The sequence below is a fragment of the Bos grunniens genome, chromosome 24, assembly GCF_055505025.1.
Source record: "Bos grunniens cultivar Pamir isolate PY7600 chromosome 24, Bosgru_T2T1.0, whole genome shotgun sequence".
In the NCBI taxonomy this organism is placed as follows: Eukaryota; Metazoa; Chordata; class Mammalia; order Artiodactyla; family Bovidae; genus Bos; species Bos grunniens.
In genome coordinates, this window is record NC_141188.1 from 10,835,105 (window position 1) to 10,859,300 (window position 24,196).

Genomic DNA, 24,196 nt, shown 5'->3' on the forward strand with positions numbered 1-24,196 from the left:
TTTCACGCACCAAATCTTTTTAATTAAAGACTTTCCTGTCAGTCCTTTGTAACTAAATGATAGAAAGGTTAGCATAATCCAGAGGAAGTCAGGGAAAGAAATGAATATTGAAGGTCTGGTGAGCCCCATCCTCAATAGAAACACAGTGAATCCAAACTTCCAGTGACCCTCTTGTTGGGCACAACATAAATCTATGTCAAGAAATTAACAACTGAGGCTTTCCAGTTTCACTCTGCAGTCGTTTGCATCTCATGCTTTCTCAACTGTTATTAATCACATCAAAATAAAGGAAACAGATTAGGCCTTCCAGGACATTGGGAACGGAGACGTGAAGGAGGTGCTTGTCCTGTTTCAGCTGTGGAATGCGGTGGTGGACAGGTATGCGTTGGAGTGCATTGGAGCAATATGAAGGAGAAAAAAGATAAAGCACTTTGTGTCTCTGTTCTGAAGAAAAGGAATTAGAGCAAGGAGAGCCAGGACTGCCCTGGGATAGAGCAGCTGCCTCAGCACCGATTTTGAAAAGACATAATGCAGATTCTCGCTTCTCCTTTTGGCAACAGAGGATGGTTGGAGGGCATCACTGACTCAATGGACATGAATTTGGGCAAACTCCAGGAGATAGAGAAGGACAGGAGGCCTGGTGTGCTGCAACCATGGGGTCACAACGAGTTGGATGTGACATAGTGACTAAACAACAACAGAACATGCAGATTCTCAAACAGCCATCACCTCTGGACACCTGGCACATAGAGAACAGGACGTCTCCCTGGAGAACCATAGTTGCAGGTGGACCAAGAAATCTTTCCCGGAGAGTTAGATTGTAAGAAATTGAATGCAACACCTATGCAGGTGTTCATATGTGCAGTGTGAGTGTGTGTGTCTGTGTGTGTATGTGTGCTCAGTTGCTCAGTTGTGTCTGACTCTTTGTGACCCAAGGAGTATAGCCTGGCAGGCTCCCCTGTCCATGGAATTTTCCAGGCAAGAATACTGGAAGGAGTGGGTTGCCATTTCCTCCTGTGGGGGATCTTCCTGACCCAGGAAAGGGATTGCATCCCATCTCCTGAGTCTCCTGCATTGGCAGGTGGATTCTTTATCACAGAGCCCCCTGGGAAGCCCCACATGTGCATTATTCTGGAGTTAAATTCACAGCTTAGAATAGAATCTCAAAAGAGATTATCACACATACACACAGCCACCTGAAAGTCTTTAATGCCCATGAGATTATCATTTAGCAGCATGGACTATGCATAGAGTCATGAACGAACAGAACTGGAAGGAACATCAGTAGTCAACAAACTGTTCACCCTTCTAATTTTATAGATGTGATACTGCGAATCCGAGAAGCTGGGTGACTGGCCCATGATCACAGTTGGAAAGCTTATAAGTGCTAGATTCAGATATAGGAGCCATGTTTTCCTCTCGCCCATTCAGTGATCTTTACATTATATATTTGCATCAGAATTGATTGTCTGACCATAGCATGTGTATAAAATATATTAAGCACCATTCTGCATACTAAATACATTACACAATTTAATTCTTTAGTGCTGAGCAATAAGCTAATAATTGGAGAGTTTGTATAACCAGCCTATTGGAGGCAGATCAAAACTTAAAAAATCCCCTGACTCTACAACACCCAATTTGCTCTACACCCTAATGTTCTTTGTCTTGTCAATCACTCTCCTCCCAAGAATATAATAGCATTTTTCTGTTTTTATTTGTGTGTGTTTTTGAAATCAGTTCTCAAAGTGCTGAGCGTGAAATGGGTTCTCAGGAGATTCTTGGTCGAGTATGATGGAGGTGGTAGTAATGATAATATTAATGATTTGGTATACACCCAGACTCCAAAATGATGGAAGTGGGAGAAAATGTACCCTGCAAATATTGATCTCTCATTAAATATTGTGTCCTGCATAAAAAGAGCCAGCAAGATGCTGAAAGAATACACAGAACACTCAACCATTGATCACTCAGAATGAGATTTAGAAAAGGAACTGGTGGAATTCTAAAACAGTGAACCCTGGGAAGATCCAAGCTGACCCAGGGTTATTAACACTGGAATACATAGACAGAATCCAACTGTAAAGAGACTTGTCTGAATGCTCTTGGGAATTATTGTCACTATATGTAGGCTCATTCATTAAATTTTTAAAAAAAGGAAAAATAGATATTTACTTTCTCAATTACTTATGAAGAATCCTTTCGATGTTTACTCATCGAAACTGAGCAAACAGCCCTATGAATAAACACTGTTGCTGCTGCTGCTAAGTCACTTTAGTTATGTCCGACTCTGTGCGACCCCATAGACGGAAGCCCACCAGGCTCCCCCGTCCATGGGATTCTCCAGGCAAGAACACTGGAGTGGGTTGCCATTTCCTTCTCCTGAATAAACACAGGCTGACAGATAATCACAATGGTGTGATCACTGACCTAGAGCCAGACATCCTGGAATGTGAAGTCAAGTGGGTCTTAGAAGCATCACTACAAACAAAGCTAGTGGAGGTGATGGAATTCCAGTTGAACTATTCCAAATCCTGAAAGATGATGCTGTGAAAGTGCTGCACTCAATAGGCCAGCAAATTTGGAAAACTCAGCAGTGGCCACAGGACTGGAAAAGGTCAGTTTTCATTCCAATCCCAAAGAAAGGCAATGCCAAAGAATGCTCAAACTACTGCACAATTGCACTCATCTCACACGCTAGTAAAGTAATGCTCAAAATTCTCCAAGCCAGGCTTCAGCAATATGTGAACTGTGAACTTCCTGATGTTCAAGCTGGTTTTAGAAAAGGCAGAGGAACCAGAGATCAAATTGTCAACATCCGCTGGATCATGGAAAAAGCAAGAGAGTTCCAGAAAAACATCTATTTCTGCTTTATTGACTATGCCAAAGCCTTTGACTGTATGGATCACAATAAACTGTGGAAAATTCTGAAAGAGATGGGAATACCAGACCACCTGATCTGCCTCTTGAGAAATCTGTATGCAGGTCAGGAAGCAACAGTTAGAACTGGACATGGAACAACAGACTGGTTCCAAATAGGAAAAGGAGTACGTCAAGGCTGTATATTGTCACCCTGCTTATTTAACTTCTATGCAGAGTACATCATGAGAAATGCTGGGCTGGAAGAAACACAAGCTGGAATCAAGATTGCCAGGAGAAATATCAATAACCTCAGAAATGCAGATGACACCACCCTTATGGCAGAAAGTGAAGAGGAACTCAAAAGCCTCTTGATGAAAGTGAAAGTGGAGAGTGAAAAAGTTGGCTTAAACCTCAACATTCAGAAAACGAAGATCATGGCATCCGGTCCCACCACTTCATGGGAAATAGATGGGGAAACAGTGGAAACAGTGTCAGACTTTATTTTTCTGGGCTCCAAAATCACTACAGATGGTGACTGCAGCCATGAAATTAAAAGACGCTTACTCCTTGGAAGGAAAGTTGTGACCAACCTAGATAGCATATTCAAAAGCAGAGACATTACTTTGCCAACAAAGGTTCATCTAGTCAAGGCTATGGTTTTTCCTGTGGTCATGTATGGATGTGAGAGTTGGACTGTGAAGAAGGCTGAGCACTGAAGAATTGATGCTTTTGAACTTTGGTGTTGGAGAAGACTCTTGAGAGTTCCTTGGACTGCAAGGAGATCCAACCAGTCCATTCTGAAGGAGATCAGCCCTGGGATTTCTTTGGAAGGAATGATGCTCAAGCTGAAACTCCAGTACTTTGGCCACCTCATGAGAAGAGTTGACTCATTGGAAAAGACTCTGATGCTGGGAGGGATTGGGGGCAGGAGGAGAAGGGGACGACAGAGGATGAGATGGCTGGATGGCATTGCTGACTCGATGGACGTGAGTCTGAGTGAACTCCGGGAGTTGGTGATGGACAGGGAGGCCTGGCATGCTGCGATTCATGGGGTCGAAAAGAGTCAGATACGACTGATCGACTGATCTGATCTGATCTGATCTGACATTATGAATTGACAAAATGGAACACATTTGAACAACACTTGGTAGGCAAGACTTTCCTCAGCTTTAGCCACTGAGGAATGAAATGAAATGGTCTTCTATAAGATTTTAAACTATTTTAATCTTCAAAGAATAATTAGCTTTTTAGCCTAAGTCTTTATATGTATGTGTGTTAGCCGCTCAGTCATGTCCAACCTCTTTGTGACCCCATGGACTCTAGCCTACCAGGCTCCTCTGTCCATGGAATTCTCCAGGCAAGAATCTTGGAGTGGGTTGTAATTCCTTTCTCCAGGGGATCTTCCCAACCCAGGGATCAAACCTGGGTCTCCTGCTTGGCAGGCAGATCTTTACCATCTGAGCCACCAGGGAAGCTCAGTAAATTTTTAACATCAAGCTGCTCAATGAAAGGAACAGAAGATCCACTCTGTAACATAATACTGGGTACAGAGCAATAGATGGGAAAAGCAGAATATCGAAAGGAAGGTCACTAGTGTCTAAAAATACTAAGATGAAGAATAAGTCCTAAGAATTTCTGGAGCTGAGTAGCTTGAAAGTTCCCTTTTCAATAAAATATTTTTAATTAGCTGCCTTTGACAGAGACTTAAATGGCAATATTTAGACTTTTGTCCATTATCTTCTTCGTATTGTAGTTTGTGTTAGGTCGAACACTTGGGCTCAGACAAGGCCATAATGGTTAAATGTCTTGTTTCCTATGTCCCTGGTCCTGAGCTTCCTTGGCAATATGTGTCTCTTCAAACTGAGTCAATTGGCTGCCAGTTTAATTTTGAGTAACTTTTTGGACATATTGAATGTAAGAAATTATTTCCAGCTTTGCTCTTAAATCAAAATGGTACCAACTTTTCATCCTATGACTTCAAGAAAATAATTGATAAAATCAGCCAGGGTGCTTAAAGAATCATTTCTCTTCCATCTCCGATAGAACACAGCCCTTTCATGACGATAAATGTGTTGCTTTGGAGCTCGGGTTAGTATTCCCAGATTTCTCTTGTTCCCCTGGTGTTCTGTAATTTTAGTATCTGATTCTAATTTTTAAGGTCCTAGATCTTTTAAATTAGTTTACTGCCTTTAGGTGAGACTTAGCTTCTGCAGTTCAGTGATACATGATTGTTTGATCCACCCTTTTTGCATTTACTTGGATACAGAAAGGATGTCTGGTGAAGTTATACACTTGCTGCACTTACATGCATTCAAGAGCACTGGCTGGAACCACAGCAGAGCTCCTGTAGCACTGCATTCAAGACACTGCGAAATGACAGCCCAATCCCAGCCTTCGTGCTTCTTCTTAGCTAAGAGGCCAGCTTAGAGAGCATAGAGTATGGATTCTCAGAGGCAGTGAACAGAAGTGTCGTCCTTCACACATATTCCTCTCTGTCTTATAACAAGGACTACCATCTCACATTGGGACCAGGAAATCCTTACCTAAGAACAGTGACCCTAGCACTCAAAGTGAAGTGAAAGTTGCTCGGTCATGTCCAACTCTTTGTGACCCCATGGACTGTACCCCACCAGGCTCCTCTGTCCATGGGATTCTCCAGGCAAGAATACTGGAGTGGGTAGCCATTTCCTTCTTCAGGGGATCTTCCTGTCCCAGGGATTGAACCCAGGTCTCCCGAGTTGCAGGCAGATTCTTTACCATCTGAACCACCAGAGAAGCCCTCAAACTTTGACCTTTATTCAAGATTCAAGCAAATCTTGCTCATCTAATGTTACATACATCCTTGCTCTATAGTTTACTGTATCTCTGGGGCATAGTTTTAAAAGTGTTTTACTCCCATATAAGTTCTGTTTACTTGTGCAGTTCCCATTAGCTTTATAACACAACACAGAACCTGAGCAGGAAATATATTTTATGAAGATTCCAGGGTGATTGGTGCTCATCATGGCAGTATCAAAGGCTCAGATCCATGCAATCAAGTATCTTTATGCTGTTAGTCATGACCTTCTCCTTTGAAATGATTGCCCGCCATCTGTTATTTCATTAAGTATTAAATCTTTGTTGCTGAGCAGCAAGCCAATTTGCGTTCACAGATTTACCCCCCAAAAAGCATTTAAAATTCCTTTATGAGGGATATAATTGCTTAAACTCAGAGTTCTTTTAAATTCCAGATAAAAACTGAACATGTGCATGCAAAGTACACTGCAATCAAGATACTGAAGTCATTAGCTGTGCAGTCATACAACCCCTTAAAAGGCTATTCACAGCTCAAACCCTACATTATCACAGTGTGTAATTGCTGCAAACTTTGCCCATTAAAAATGAGGATGTGTACAAGACCACTAAGCAAAAGCATTGTGAGTAATTTCAAGAGGCAACAAATTGTTGCCATTTACATCTGTAACTAAAAAGTTTGGGGATTATACTTTTCTGTCTCCTGGATGTGTGTTTGGATATGTGATTCCTCTGTGTTACTACTGATCTGATCACTCAGTTTGCACCCCCTAATTCATTTCTTAATCCGACGGTGGCTCAGACGGTAAAGAATCTGCCTGCAATGCAAAGGATCTGGGTTTGATCCTTGGGTTGGGAAGATGGTTACCCATTCTAATATTCTTGCCTGGAAAATCCCATGGACAGAGGAGCCTGGTGGGCTACTGTCCATGGGGTTGCAAAGCATCAGACATGTCATTTCATAATCTAGATTTAAATAACTACTCAATTGGGAGCACATAGGGATGAGATAGGAGAAGGAAATGACAACCCACTCCAGTATTCTTGCCTAGAGAATTCCATGGACAGAGGAGCCTGGTGGGCTGCCATCTATGGGGTCACACAGAGTCAGACACAGCTGAAGCGACTTAACAGCAGCAGCAGGGGTGAGATATTTGTAAGGTTATGACAGCACACAAAGCCAATAATATGTATTGCATTAAGGAAATTCACGCGGAATATTCATTGGAAGGACTGGTGCTGATGTTGAAGCTCCAATACTTTGGCCACCTCTTTTGGGAAGAGCCGACTCATTGGAAAAGACCCTGATGTTGGAAAAGATTGAGGGCAGGAGAGGAAGGGGACGGCAGAAGATGAGGTGGTTAGATAGCATCACTGACTCAATGAACACGAATTTAAGCAACCCCAGGAGATAGTAAAGGACAGAGGAGCCTGGTGTGCTATAGTCCACGGGATCACAAAGATTTGGACCACAACTTAGTGACTGAACAATACTTAATTTATTCATAGTTTTCAGTGATGCATCATAGTTTATTTTCATGGGAAACTGGTGAGAGATCGCATTACCCTCACCTCTGGCCAAGGGCAGGATTTCTTGCCCAAGATTATCTCACAACAGAAGATTTCCCCAGTGATTAAGGAAGAATGCCTGAGCATTCACCTAAACTAAAAGTAATTCAGGCAGTGTTCATTGTGGTCCAATTCAAAACACTTGGTATCTCAAATAAACACTACAAATGATGATGGGCACTCAAGGCATACTTTTCTAAGCCTGGGCAGACAGGTCATTTTTACAGACAAAAATGTAGTAACTGCTAGCAGTTATTATTAGAGATAAGGACTGAGGATAGAAAGTGCCATGGCTAAATCGAAGATATATGTTAGACAAGAAACTCGGGATGCAGACCAAAGTTGAACCTGAAAATTTTCAAACTGGAGCACATGGGTTTGAAATAACCCTTTGCAGATTAAATTCAGGCAGTGGGGTTTTTATTATTTAATGTAAGTTTTCAAGAGAATGAACTGAAAATTGGAAGGAACATAAAATCTCAATGTCAGGACTAGAATGTAGATGCTAACAGTGGTTCAACAGAGAGGTTTACCAGGCGTCAGATGAGCTCTCCCAAGTCAAGGGCAGAATGAAAAATGAGGAAGTTCCCAGAGACGGGAAAAATGAGCAAGTTCCCAGAGACGGTTCTCACTTTCCTGGAGCCTGCAGGGTTCATATACCAAGGGCAGGGCTGAATGTGAGGGATGCCAGTTATCAGCCTGGCAATGTTGTTGTCCCAGCAGAGGCTGGGGGAATGAGCAAGGGCATTATTCTAAATACGATAGTTTTCACTAGTGATGGTTATTGAATAGTGCATCTTATTTTATGTTTCTTTCCAAATCAATAATACTCGGAAAACCAACTTTTTTCTCCAGGTTTAATTCCTGAATTCAAGTTCCTAGAACTGTGAAAGACTGCCTCCTTTGTTGTCACATGCATGTTTTTTTTTTTTTTTTTAATATATCTTAATCCAAGCCTAGGGTATCATCCAGGAATCTATATTTCTAAAAATTCCTACGTGATTCTGATGTACATTCAGGTTTGAAAATTACTGTAAAGAATCATAATGTTACTCAGAGAAATATTTGATAAGGATGAATTCAGATAGAAAGATTAAAAGAGTGAAATTGTGTCAGTATCTGAATGATAAAGAATGAATTTCCAAAAAAAGAAACCTCTGATTTCAAAAGGTGACCTCCAACAAGGGAGCCATAAAAAAGGGAGAAAGAAAAAAGTCAAGAGAGCTTTAAAACCAGAGCGGCATTTGATTTATATTCACCTAAGGAGATGGAAAATGATTTCACTTTTTCAAGTAAGAGTAATCAGTCCACAGCTTTCTGGAACCCTGGTGTTGGGGATTTTAAGCCATGTAATTACAAAAGTAAGAATGGAAAGAAAGAATATTGAAACATAGAAAAAGATAAAGGAGACAACTTCCATGTGGGGTACATACTACAAGTTATGTAATTATAGTCATGCTTAATGAAATGCAAAAGGCAGAAGAAAACAAAGGAAACAATATTTTATGTGTAGACATGATTTCCAAGGTTCTCACATGTGCAGGAAAACTCTTGAGTCTAATGGTAATGAAGTCAAATGCCAGTGGTAATGGGAACTCTGCCTTCAGTAAAAATAAATGGTTGGTTAGATAGGCAACTACATGAGACCTTCATGGAAACATGTGAATCGCTTGAAAGGGTCATGCTCTTGGTGAGCAACACGAATCATATTCTGCAGGTAGATAGCAAGTGCATTTTTTTAGAGAAGAGGAAAAATTATAATAGAAGAGTTTCATTTTAAGAACTGTTCTCAAAAGAGAAATAGTACTTTTAGCAGGTGGTGTTTCAATGCATTTAATGAGAGTCACTATAGGGATCCCTGAATCTCTCTGTTCTTCTAATAAAGCCATTTGTACTCCTTTGAGTATTTGGGATAATCCGAGGTGATGGGTTCAAGCTGAATCTCACAAAAAATGCCTGACACTCATTTTTACTAGTTTCACATTTGACTCCAGAAATTCCACAGGCGATTCTTAACATGTTTTCTACCACATTCCTTATCAAGCCACGACCTCAATTAGAAAATAATACCACTGTTCTTGATGGACATGCCACTTAGACATGGCTAAACATCATAAGGGGGCTTCCTGGGTGGCTTTAGTGGTAAAGAACCTGCTTGCCAATGCAGGAGATATAAGAGATGCAGTTTCGATACCTGGGTGGGGAAAATCCCCTGGAGGAGGGCGTGGCAACCCGCTCAAGTATTCTTGCTTGGAGAATCCCATGGCCAGAGGAGCCTGGTGGGCTACAGTCCGTGGGGTCATCCATGGGGTTACAAAGAGTCGGGCAGGACTTGGCGACTAAACAAACCAAAGACAGATGCATGCAGGGGGAACACAGTTATATTATAGAAGGCATTGATGGTTCATTTAATAGAAGCTGAAGAATGAAAAAGCAGAAGGATCAGAAAAAAAATAGAGTTGCATAATGTGGAAAGTCTATTTTTAAAAAATGTGTCAAATTCATAGAGTCAGAGAGTACATTGGTAGATGCCAAGGGCTGGGGAATGGGGAGGCGAGGAGGGGTCTTGGGGAATTAGTATTTAATGGGAACAGAGTCTCAGTTTAGGAAGGTGAAAAATTCAGAAGATGGATGATGGTGAGATTTGCATTACAATGTGAATATACTTAGTGCCACTGAACTGTCCAGTTACATATGGACAAAACAGTATATGTCATATTTGCAACTCTTACCACAATAAAAAAGAACATTTAAAAATCCTCCCCCCAAAATATCAAAACCAATTTCCACATTAAAAAATAAAATTGTTTTTGTCAACGAATAAGATGAATGAGTTTTTGGCACTTGTATATTAAATAGAGTATGAAGAGTTACCCTAGGCTGCAGATTTAGTTCAGTATTTGTTTCTCGGTCTCTGGGTCATGAACACCATCTCCCCTCTCCACACAGGCACACACACACACACACACACACACATCAGGAGGGTGGTGTTGTAAGGAGTAACGGAAGCTTCGTAAGAATCTCTGTGAAAGAAGCGTTGTGATTAATACGGTGAAGCCGGGGCAGTGAGGTCAGAGATGAAGGTCACACTGGCATGAGCTGGTGCTGTGAGGGGATGCCCGGTCAGGGTGAGGCTGGAGGGGGGTTCACTGGGGGGCGTGGGGGGCAGTGACCCTGAAACGCCCTCTCCACCAGTACTCCAAGGCACAGTACCAAAGGAGAGAAGGCTGCTCATCACTGTCCTATGTCCTCTGCTGCAAAGAAGTTGGAACAGATTTGCTAGCATTTCCCACAGCACTTTAAAGAGTACTGTTTTGAAGGACATTTCAAAAAAAGGAGAAAAAAAGTTACTCTTTGCCATATGCACTGTCCCTTTCTTTCCAGGACTCAACTCTGATTTCAAGGGGGAAGTAAAGACAATACAACAGGATATATACCATGTTCAAGTGATGTAATAATCAGATGCTTGCTCTACAGCACAGAGTTGGGAAATGATCTGCTAAAAAGGGAGCTGATTTCTATGCAGCAGTCCTCAGCACTAACAGCAAAGATGCTCTAGAAAACAACAGAAAAAATGTTATAAATTACTTTTTGTCCATCAGTTTCAAGAGAGTGACTAAACTCCTCATGTAAGAACTTATATGAATCTAAATATGATTTTGATGAAAAACCATTTTTTGGCATTTTCTGAAAGAACATGGAATCAAGCTATAGGTATAGTGATTTTTTTAAACAATTTTGGTTTAATTGGCAATATTATTTATGTAAATTATCTGAGTTTATCATGTAATCATTTAAGTTATGCTTTGCCTATTACTGTTTTCACTCTAAAACTAATATATAATTTCAACTCCAAAAGGAGCTGTGATAAATTAGAGGTTTACATCTGATGAGATGAATATTATGAATAAATGTAGATTGCAGAGCTATTCTCACTAAGCTATTCTCTCTAAGCTATTCTCTCTAAGCTATTCTCTGTAAAGGCTTCCTGATGGTTCCAATGTTAAAGGATCTGCCTGCAATGAAGGAGACCCAAATTCAATCTCTGGGTTGGGAAGATCTCCTAGCAAAGGGAATAGCTACCCACTTCAGTATTCTTGCCTGGAGAATCCCACGGACAGAGGAGTCTGGCAGACCACAGTTCATGGAGTCTGCAAAGAGCTGGACACAACTGAGCAGCTAACACTTTCCCTTTATAGGTCTGACCAAAAAAAAAAAAAAAACACCTCAAACTAAATATTCAAGAACCTTCTTATATTCTTTAAAGATCTCCAATTCCTTTTATTAAATAAAAATGTCAGCACATTAAAATTTTACTTAAATTAGTGAGAAAATAACTACTTTGTCTGTGTTTTAGTTATAACAAAAGACTTTGAACCATAATTTAAAGGTCAACTTCAGACTTCTTTTTTAAATTCAAATCTGGTGTTTAATATTTAAACCATGGCTTCTAATTATTTTTCTTGAAGCAATACTTTTCTCCATTACTTCTGTAGAGTGGATTTTTCTGTCAAGTAGAGAGATGTCAAAAAGAGAAAAGTTCTTGCAATAACTTCATTCGAAGACAAATACCTAAGGACAATTTAGATTTCACACAGCTATACTCAATGAAAAGAAATGCTATTGAATCTGTGAAACATCAAATTTCATGAAATCTCACAGAGACCTTGAAAAATTGACCTTTTAGAAACATTGAAAAATAGCAAGGAGAAAGCATAAGGTTATCATGGCCTATATTGTCTAGGTAATCTTGTTCTGCAATATTTTCTTCAAGGTTGCACTCTTAGGGTATTAATTATGCTTACATGTTCATAATTTTATTGTGTAATAAAACATCTTCCATTTTCTTCTCCAGGGGATCTTCCCAACCCAGGGATGATGGAATCCATGTCTCTCTCATTGCAGGCAGATTCTTTACTGTCTGAGCCACCAGGGAAGCCTAATAAAGCATTTACTTTCCATAATCCATTTAGAGCACTATTTTCTCTAAGTATATTGATATACATTATTTATATAAAGTGCATACATATTTATGCTTTGTAAAATCATATTTTCTTAATTTTATTTAAAATATTACCATCATTTTATTTATACAAATTATAATCTCCTGCTAGTTGAGAAGTCTAAATATAATTACTATGAAAAAAGTCCTGGATTAAGTTACACGGAATCTTGGAAAATAAAATAATATGAAAAATGCTTTTATAGATTCCTGATGTTTATCAAGAATTTGCTTTGGAATGTAAAATGTATTAATATAAGAATTTCATATTATCTCCCAAATCTGCATATAGATAATCTTCTGTATTTGTGAACCACTGATATCAATCATGCATGTCTTATGCATATTTATTAGGATATACATTGCTATTGGTGTTCAAAGGTACTAACAACTGATGCCTTCCCCCATGAAAGAAATATTTTTATGCAAGTAGTATCAGTCGTATTTATAACCAACAAATATGATTAATCTGAATTTCTATTTCTCAATCTTATGATGTTTCCTCTTACCTCCTACTCTTACATATGCTGAATATACACGCAAAGATGCAAAACACATACCATACCCTCTACATTTGTCTGTGATTGCATGATGTGTGCATATGTGTATATGTATATATATGTGTGTGTGTGCGCTCCATTGTCTACTACTCTTTGTGACCCCATGGACTGTAGCCCACCAGGTTCCTCTGTCCATGGAGTCTTCCAGGCAAGAATACTGGTGTGGGTTTTCATTTCCTTGTCTGGGGGATCTTCCCCACCCAGGAATCAAAACCTCATCTCCTGCATATCCTGCATAACAGGCAAATTCTTTACCCACTGAGCCATGGGGAAAGCCTTGCATATGTGTATACACAAATAGAATTTCATGTGATCCTTAAAATAGAGAGAAAAGTTGGATTATTCTTGGTAAACCATTGCTGCTGCTAAGTCGCTTCAGTCGTGTCCGATTCTATGTGACACCATAGACGGCAGCCCACCAAGCTCCCCCGTCCCTGGGATTCTCCAGGCAAGAACACTGGAGTGGGTTGCCATTTCCTTCTCCAATGCATGAAAGTGAAAAGCGAAAGTGAAGTCGCTCAGTCGTGTCCGACTCCTAGCCACCCCATGGACTGCAGCCTACCAGGCTCCTCTGTCCATGGGATTCATTACAGAAAGTTAAAAAAAAGATCCGTTACATGCAACCTTCAAGATAAAAATAAATGACATGAATAAAACAATTCCATAAAATGGAAGAGAATACAATTAATAAATTTAAAAAGCAGAAATATACTACTGAAAAAACTTCTAAGAAGGTGACAAGAAAGACCTAGCATAATACTGTTCGTGATGAATATTGATGAAGACTAATTCTTTATCAAACAGTGACTATTGGGCTTCCCTGGTCACTCAGACAGTAAAGAATTCTGCCTTAAATACTGGAGACCTGGGCTCAGTCCCTGGGTTGGGAAGATCCCCTGAAGAAGGGAATGGCACCCCACTCCAGTATTCTTGCCCAGAGAATTCCATGGACAGAGGAGCCTGGCAGGCTCCAGTCCATGGGGTCACAAAGAGTAGGACATGACTGAGAGACTAACACTTTCTTCACTTTCATTGTTAAGATGTAGGTTGAATAATAATAACACAGAACTGCCCATGAACTTGGCCTCCCTATTTGGCCTTTTCAGACACCACTTTGATTCGAGTTTTCCCACAGATGGTTCCCGTCTGGGGAGGATAGGGATCTGGTGGTCCCTCGGTATTTGCTCAAGTGAACACGTCATGGTTTTGTCTTCAGAGGATTGCTTAACCACACTGCTTATGTATTAAAAGTTTACCATCTGCTAGGCTGCCTGTTTCCTGGTTCTTTGGTGAGAAAGAGAGGCCTTTGGGGAGAATTTTGAGTCTGAACCTTCTGATATTTCACAATTGCTGCCTTATTTTGCTCCTTGTTCAGATTATATAAGACTAAAAGAAAATCTGGCGAAATCACTACCTCATTACTTTGGAGTCCTTGTGTCCATAGACACTTTGCTTTCTCCCCACCTTTCAAAGTTTTATCTTATATACAATGCCCAGGGTTTTTAGTTGTACTTAGAAAGAGAAAAAACAAAAATTATATCTACTTTATATCTACACTTTCTTCCCCAGGGCTTCCCTGGTGGTTTAGACGGTAAAGAATCTGCCAGCAATGTGGGAGACCCAGGTTGGTCTGCTGGTTTGGGAAATTAATTGGAGAAGGGAATGGCTACCCATTCCAGTACTCTTGCCTAGAGACTTTTATGGACAGAAGAGCCTTGTGGGCTACAGTTCATGCATGTCACAAAGAGAAGGACACGACTGAGCGACTAACACTTTCACTTTTCACTTTTTTTTCCCCTGTAATTTTAAAAGACTTGTATAGGAAATGTGCCACCAATTTGGACCAAGAAGGAAGATTTATCAAATTTGAAAAAGACCTCCAAGCCTCCAAATCTCTGGATACTTAAAACAAGCAGAAGAAGTCATTTGCAAACATATGCCTGCTTATTTTCTCCGTTGAAATTATTATTATTATTATTTCTTGGTTAGGCTCTTATTTTTATTATATCCTGCTCCTACTTCCTAAACTTAGAAGCAGGGTTTAACCAAGAAATGTTTCCTAACCTCAGAGATACGGGTCTTGCCAACTTTTACCTTGTGGAATTTCAGCACTCCCATGGAACTGTAGACTGTTAAGTGCTTCCTATTTCTCCCATTTAGGAATGGAAGTATATATTACAGTCATCTGTGTTGCTTTAGTACCATTGCATGGTGGGTGTGATGGGGTCAGGTAACTTGTTTAATAGTTTATATTCCTTAGATCAATAGCAGACATATCTGAGGAGACTGTCAAATTTAATCCAGATTGTGAAATTCTGAACATTGAGCCATATGCTAGAATTTGATGAGAATTTGGGGATCATAGATAAAGGTGAGTATATTTTGCATGAGCCTAGTGGCTTAGACGGTAAAGCATCCGCCTGCAATGTGGGAGACCTCAGTTCGATCCCTGGGTTGGGAAGATCCCCTGGAGGAGGGCATAGCAACCCACTCCAGTATTATTGCCAGGAGAATCCCATGGGCAGAGGAGCCTGGTGGGCTACAGTCCATGGGTTTGCAAAGAGTCAGACACAACCGAGTGATAAGCACAGCACAGAATGTAATTATCTGCACCCAGAAGCACTGGTAGCTTGTAAAAGTGGGATCTATTATTTCTCTCTCTGCAACCTTATCCCTTCAATGTGACTGCAGAATCTTTCATCGATTGTTTTCCCTCGCCTTAAATTGGACTTGCTTACATGATTTCATTTGACCAAACAGGAAGTTAGAAAACTTGAAGCAAGAGAGACCCGAAGAGCCACTCCTGAACACCAGGACTCACCCTTTCTCACTGCACGTGGACCCTGTGGTTGCCATGGAAGCAGTGGAAGCTAGTCGACTGGAAATTGACAGGCCATGTGAAGAAAAACAGAGGTCACAGACCCAGCGGTCAGTAAACCCAGTTCTTATGACTGACACACACGTGGGCTCAACCAAGACCACGGGAGCCTGCCTCAGACCAGATGGACCACCTGGCTAAATGGATGATTTTTTTTTTTTTTTAACTACAAGCTTTGGTGTCATTTTTGTTGTTGTTCTGTCACTCAGTCTTATCCAACTGTTTGTGACACCATGGACTGCAGCACGCCAGGCTTCCTTGTCCTTCACCATCTCCCGGAGTTTACTCAGACTCATGTCCATTGAGTTGGTGATGCCATCCAGCCATCTCATCCTCTGTTGCCCCATTCTCCTCCTGCCTTCAATCTTTCCCAGCATCAGGGTCTTTTCCAATGAGTCAGCTCTTTGCATCAGGTGAACAAACTATTCAGTTTCATCATCAGTCCTCCAATGAATATTCAGGGTAGATTTCCTTTAGAATTGACTGGTTTGATCTCCTTGCAGTCTGAGTGAACCTCAAGAGTCTTCTCCAGCATCACAGTTTGAAAGCATCAATTCTTCGGCACTTTCTTTCTATTAGGCATTAAAAGAGACAGCATCATCAACACTAAAGAAAATATTTGTGATGCTCGTGTCCACCAACTTATCCCAGGCTCCACGACATACAGAGACCTTCTTTTAAAAAAATTAAAAACACAGTCTTGCCATGTGGTCATAGATTTGAACAAGCATTTCACACACACACACACACACACACACACACACACACACAAAGGAAAAAAAACTACACCCAAATGTCTAATAACTATATTTAAAAGTCCTCAGCTTCACTGGCCATCAGGGAAATGAAAATCAAAACCACAAGGCGATATACAGGTATCAGATTTACCGAAAGGAAAGCATAAGAAAATACCAAGCATCTGAGTGAATGTTGTTGAGCAACCACACTCACAGATCACTGGTGGGAGTATAAATTGATATTTTTAAAAACTGCTTGTCAGCAGCAACTCAAGTTGATACACTTACCCTGTTACCAAGCAATGTCATTTCTGGATAGGAATCTGGAAGAAATATGTGCATATGCTTACAAAAAATATACGAAATTGTTCACAGCAGTATGATTTGCAATGTTCTCAAACGAGACACTAAACAAATTCTATCAGCAGAAGAATGGATAAACTATCATGCAGTGACACAAAATATCATTGCACAGAAATGATGTAAATAATCTAAAATGCTATACAACATGAAGGAATGTCTCAAAATATGATTTTGAACAAGGTAGACCAAAAAAGGTATGCAGTGTATTCTATTGAAACAAAAATAGGAAAATCTAACTTCATGTTTCCTGGACAGCTCTGTGGTAAAGAATCTGCCTGCCAGCACAGGAGTTGAGAGTTCAATCCCTGGGTCAGAAAGATCCCCTGGAGAAGGAAATAGCAACCTGCCCCAGGATTCTTGTCTGGAGAATTCCATGGACAGAGGAGGTTGACGAGCGCTAGTCCATGGTTTCATAAAAGAGTCAGACATGACTTAGCAACTACACACCAACAACAGCAAAAACAACTTAAGCTCTCAGAAATATAAGAAGTGGTTTTCCTTGGGGAAAGGATGAATATAAGTAAGGCTTTGTGGTGCCAGCAATATTCTGTTTCTTGACCTGGGGGCTGGTTACAGAGGAGAGATCAGTTTGGGAAAAAACACAGATATACATTTATTGAAAGGATATATATCACCTTAATAAATGTTCCCAGTCCATCAACAACTTTCTTATTAAATGTTAATAGGATGGTAAAAATTAATACTTATAGTTGGTTTCCATCTGAATATTAATCAATATCCTCCTAAATGAAAGCAGATAGCCAAAATATCTGAAAGATTTTTAAATCAAATGATTCTCTGCCATCTTTCATTACACTCTCGAGCTATTTTTGCCTAGTATCTCAGTTCCACCTTATTTAAATTAGACATTATGTTAACAGTTAATTTCCTGGCATTATGCAATCAATGAATTTTAGATTTATTTAATGTTCAGCAATTTATTTGCTACCATTTCCCTTTCATTTCACGATCTGTGTTGGTTTTGATTTCCCTCATTCTGAATACATAACTCAGTAGTCCTTCTCTCAGTAGTGTGTTTTGTTAGCAGTGGTTTCTATCTGAAAATGTCCTTTTTTAACACTGTCAGATATTTCAGGAGCTTGTATCAGTAGAGAATTCAAAGTTCACCATTGTTTTCTCACATCACTTTAAAGGTATTTCCTGCTGCCTTGTATCTATTTTTATCCCTGTTAAAATGTCTAATTTTTTTTTTTTTTTTTTTAATTTTTTCCCGGAGCTTCAGCTTCTCCGCACGCGGGGCGAACTAATGAAGGCCCCGGCGCGCTGGGCCCCACAGGCAGCCGTCTGGGCGCCTGGGCCCGCGCGGCTGCGGGCGAGCGGACGGCGGCGCAGCCCTAGAGCGCAGCGAGGCGGCCAAGGGAGCTCCGGGGGCTCGCCCGGCGCGCCTAAAATGTCTAATTTTAATTTTAATTTATTCTGATAAAATCCTTTTTTACAGTCATTTTTATGACCTACTCTTTGATGTTCTGAAATTTCCCTGTTCTATGGATTTAATTATTTTCATATTCAAGATTCTGTGTATTTCCTAAATCTGAAAATTTATATAAATTTTGGAATATTCTCAATACTACCTTTAAAAATATTACCTTTCTCATTTTCTTTTTTCCTCTTAAGAGTTTCCAGTGGAGATGTATTGGAATTTCTCACCTGTCTACATATTTTTTTTTTCAATTTGTCTTTTATAATGTCATCTTTTAACCTTATTTCATTGCATCAAGATGAATCCTCCCAAAATGTGCTTTAACTTTTTCCTCAAACTCATGTATCTGTAGTTTCATAAATAATTTAATTTTTCCTTTGGTTCTTTTTATGTCCAGATTGTGTTTTATTTTCAAACATGACTTCTTGTAGTATATATTTATCATATTTTTACTCCCTACTGTTATTCCTTTAATAACTTTAAACTTATTTTTATATAAAAGCAATAATTCTCTGGGGATTTAATTCTACTGTTTGTATTTTCTTCTATCCCTTGTTTACAGTGGATTGTTTCCTTCTGGGGTTTGTAATTTTAGACTGTGAACTCTTTTTTGTTAAGACTGCCACTGTGGAACACCAGAAGTCTAGTGAGACATTTAAAATCCCCTACTTCATTTTATGGAACATCACAGTACTGTAGCCACATTTTATGTCAATATTTCAGATGATATTTCAAATATTTCCAAGACCACAAACTTGAATGTCAGATTTACATACAATGTAGGCTTATGATCAGAACTCTTCAAGGGACAGGTCTTTTTCTTAGAGGATGCTTCAGCTTGCCAGGGCTACCATACAAAGTGGATTTCCCTGGTGGCTCAGGGGTAAAGAATCTGCCTGCAATGCAGGATACCCAGGTTCAATCCCTGGGTTGGGAAAAATCCCCTGGAGAAGGAAATGGCAACCCACTCTAGTATTCTTGCCTGGAAAATCCCATGGACAGAGAAGCCTGGCAGGCTATAATCCATGGGGTTGCAAAGAGTCAGACACGACTGAACAACCACCACCACCATACAAAGTACCCAGGCTAAGTGGCTTAAAGTAAGAGTAGTTCTGAATGGAGAAAGTCTAATGTCAAGGTTGGTAGAGCTGATTCCTTTGAAAGGCTGTGAGGAAGGGATCTGTTCCAGGCCTCTTTCCTTGGCTTGTAGATCCATCTTCATATCCCCATGACATAGTCCCTGCATAGTACCTGGATCCAAATTTCCTCTTCTTATAAGACACTGGCCATATCAGGGGCTACCCATTATGGTAGGGCTAGGGATCTAATTTGAATTTTTCTGCCTCTGTAAAAATCATGTCTCCAAAGCAAGTTAGATATTGGAGATTAAGACCTGAACATGTGGATTCTGGGGACACAATTAAATCCATAACAACCACATGCTGTTTATCTTTTTTCTTTTTTAGTTTCTCTTTTACTAATAACACAGGTCTTTAACCTGTGTTTAACCCTTTAAACATATAACTTTAATAAATGGGTCACATTTTCAAAGCAGCCTAGTGCTACCTTCAAACCAAATATGTCATATGTATGTTAAACCCACAACTTCTACTTGACCAAGATTATGAATCATGTTCATATATAGCAGAGGTTTTAATGCCCTAAGTTTTGTTCCTCTTTATTTTTAGATCCTTGGAATTTCTTTTATTTTTATGAGCTCATTGCAAATAAAAAGGTATGCTTGTGATGATGTACTCCTTACACTTTAGTAAAAGCAAAGGATGAAAGTTTCAGAGGCTTTTCAGTATCTCATGAGCTGTAATCCCACAACTGGAAAACTAGAGATTTCAGTTACCAATTACCACATAGAGAGGAAGAGTCACTTACTTAGAGGACAAAACTCATGCTCATTTGTGGGCTTTTGATTATCTCTAATGAAAATGAAATGGAAAAAAAATGATTGAAATGCTTTCTCAGTTTTAATTTTTTTAATAATTGTTAATTTATCTTTGTTTGTGCTGAGTTCTTGCTGTAGTGGCTTCACTTGTTGCCGAGTATGGGCTCTAGAGCATGTGGGCTCAGTACCTGTAGCTCCTGGGCTCTGGAGCACAAGCGCAATAGATGTGGTGCACAGTCTTGCTCCTAGACAGGTAGAATTTTCCTGCATTAGGGATCAAACTGTGTCTCTTATGTTGGTTGGCAGATTCTTTACTACTGAGCCACCAGGGAAGCCCTCCATTTTAAATCTTAGTGAACTAGATAACACTGGACCCATGTAACAAAAATGTTAATTTTACTGTTTTAGGATTATAATAGCTATAAATCTAATCAGTCCATCAATTCAGTCACTCAGTCGTGTCCAACTCTTTGCCACTCCATAGACTGCAGTATGCCAGGCTTCCCTGTCCATCACCAACTCCTGAAGCTTACTCAAACTCATGTCCATCGAGTCAGTGATGCCATCCAACCACCTCATCCTCTGTTGTCCCCTTCTCCTCCTGCCCTCAATCTTTCCCAGCATCAGGGTCTTTTCAAATGAGCCTGTTCGCTTCAGCATCAGTCCTTTTAATGAACATCCAGGACTGATCTCCTTTAGGATGGACTGGTTGGATCTTCTTGCAGTCCAAGGGACTCTCAAGAGTCTTTTCCAACACCACAGTTCAAAGGCATCAATTCTTCAGTGCTCAGCTTTCTTTATAGTCCAACTCTCACATTCATACTGGAGAACTCATAGCTTTGACTAGATGGACCTTTGTTGGCAAAGGTCTCTGCTTTTTTTTTAATACAATATGGAGGCTTTAGTGTAATTATTTAATAAAATACATATTAATCTAGCAGAAATCAATTGCAGTATAAAAGTCAGAACAGAAAAATACAAATATGTGTCATTTTAGAAATAGCTCATTTGTTAAAATGCTTGTTATCCTTCTTTTTTCATGTGGTGTATCGTTAGCTAAAAATATACCTCTGCCTCACGTCCTCATGGACCGCCACATGTCATATCATGTGTTTCCTTTGACATTTATCATGATGCTCTGCTCTCCCAGGCGATCTTTTCACATTTTCTCCTTTTGTATGAGTTGTGTTTGTTTTCCCTAAAGTCATTCCCACTGAGCTCCAAGCAGTCTCTTTTTTGCTCTAATTTCCCAGGTTCTCATATTTTTCTCTCGTTTGTTTCTCTACAGATTAACTTTTATCTCTAAAACCAGACAATGCACATGATATATGAGTGGTTTATTTATTCAAGACAATTAGTTCTTCTTATATATTAAGTACTTAATATCTTAAACTAAATTAGATTATTTTGAATTACACATATGCTTTCAGAGTAATAGTACCATTGAATGATTTGATGATTCTGCAGATAAAAGGAGAAAGATGTGGAAATTTAAGCCTGAATTAGTCAATAAAGAATCTATCTGCAATGCAGGAACTCAGGCTGATTTCTGGGTTGGGAAGATCCTCTGGAGAATGGTATGGCAACCCACTCCAGTATTCTTACCTGGAGAATCCCATGGACAGAGGAACCTGACAAGCTGCAGTCCATAAGGTTGTACACGACTAAAATGACTTAAACCCAATATGTGTAGACTCAAAGCAATGCCTAGCACATTGGGCATGCTCTGCATGTGTCATGATTTCTTTTCTATTTTAGCAGTATCCAAAATTTCATGGCTGCAATCACCATTTGCAGTGATTTTGGAGCCTATAAAATAAAGTCTGACACTGTTTCCACTGTTTCCCCATCTATTTCCCATGAAGTGATAGGACCAGATGCCATGATCTCAGTTTTCTGAAGGTTGAGCTTTAAGCCAAATTTTTCACTCTCCTCTTTCACTTTCATCAAGAGGCTTTTTAGTTCCTCTTCACTTTCTTCCATAAGGGTGATGTCATCTGCATATCTGAGGTTATTGATATTTCTCCCAGCACTCTTGATTCCAGCTTGTGTTTCTTCCAGCTCAGCATTTCTCATGATGTACTCTGCATATAAGTTAAATAATGCAGATGGTGATTGCAGCCAAAACTGTGGTACATTTACACAATGGAGTATTACTTAGCCATTAAAAAGAATACAATTGAATCAGTTCTAATGAGGTGGATGAAACTGGAGCCTATTATACAGAGTGAAGTAAGCCAGAAAGAAAAACACCAATACAGTAGACTAACGCATATATATGGAATTTAGAAAGAAAAGAGACACTGATGTATAGAACAGTCTTTTGGACTCTGTGGGAGAGGGAGAGGGTGGGATGATTTGGGAGAATGGCATTGAAATATGTATAATATCATATATGAAATGAGTCTCCAGTCCAGGTTCGATGCACGATACTGGATGCTTGGGGCTGGTACACTGGGACGACCCAGAGGGATGGTATGGGGAGGGAGGAGGGAGGAGGGTTCAGGATGGGGAACACATGTATACCTGTGGCAGATTCATTTTGATATATGGCAAAACCAATACAATATTGTAAAGTTAAATAAAATAAAATTAAAAAATAAAAATAAAATAATAAAAAAATAAAAGATGTTTACTCCTTGGAAGGAAAGTTATGACCAACCTAGATAGCATATTCAAAAGCAGAGACATTACTTTGCCAACAAAGGTCCATTTGGTCAAGGCTATGGTTTTTCCACTGGTCATGTATGGATGTGAGAGTTGGACTGTGAAGAAAGCTGAGCACCAAAGAATTGATGCTTTTGAACTGTGGTCTTGGATAAGACTCTTGAGAGTCCCTTGGACTCCAAGGAGATCCAACCAGTGCATTCTAAAGGAGATCAGTCCTGGGTGTTCTTTGGAAGGACTGATGCTAAAGCTGAAACTCCAATACTTTGGCCACCTCATGGGAAGAGCTGACTCATTGGAAAAGACTCTGATGGTGGGAGGGATTGGGGGCAGGAAGAGAAAGGGATGACAGAGGATGAGATGGCTGAATGGCATCACCAACTCCTTGCACAAGAGTTTGGGTGAACTCCAGGAGTTGGTGATGGATAGGGAGGCCTCAGATCAGATCAGTCACTCAGTCATGTCAGACTCTTTGCGACTCCATGAATCACAGCAGGCCAGGCCTCGCTGTCCATCACCAACTCCCGGAGTTCACTCAGACTCACGTCCATCGAGTCCGTGATGCCATCCAGCCATCTTATCCTCTGTCGTCCCCTTCTCCTTTTGCCCCCAATCCCTCCCAGCATCAGAGTCTTTTCCAATGAGTCAACTCTTCGCATGAGGTGGCCAAAGTACTGCAGTTTTAGCTTTAGCATCATTCCTTCCGAAGAAATCCCAGGGCTGATCTCCTTCAGAATGGACTGGTTGGATCTCCTTGCAGTCCAAGGGACTCTCAAGAGTCTTCTCCAACACCAAAGTTCAAAAGCATCAATTCTTCGGTCCTCAGCCTTCTTCACAGTCCAACTCTCACATCCATACATGACCACTGGAAAAACCATATTCTTGACTAGATGGACCTTTGTTGGTAAAGTAATGTCTCTGCTTTTGAATATGCTATCTAGGTTGATCATAACTTTCCTTTCAAGGAGTAAGCGTCTTTTAATTTCATGGCTGCAGTCACCATCTGCAGTGATTTTGGAGCCCAGAAAAATAAAGTCTGACACTGTTTCCACTGTTTCCTCATCGATTTCCCATGAAGTAATGGGACCGGATGCCATGATCTTCATTTTCTTTTTTTTTTTTAATTTATTATTATTATTTTTTTATGATCCTCATTTTTTGAATGTTGAGCTTTAAGCCAACTTTTTCACTCTCCACTTTCACTTTCATCAAGAGGCTTTTGAGTTCCTCTTCACTTTCTGCCATAAGGGTGGTGTCATCTGCATATCTGAGGTTATTGATATTTCTCCTGGCAATCTTGATTGCAGCTTGTGTTTCTTCCAGTCCAGCGTTTTTCATGATGTACTCTGCATATAAGTTAAACAAGCAGGGTGACAATATACAGCCGTGACGTACTCCTTTTCCTATTTGGAACCAGTCTGTTGTTC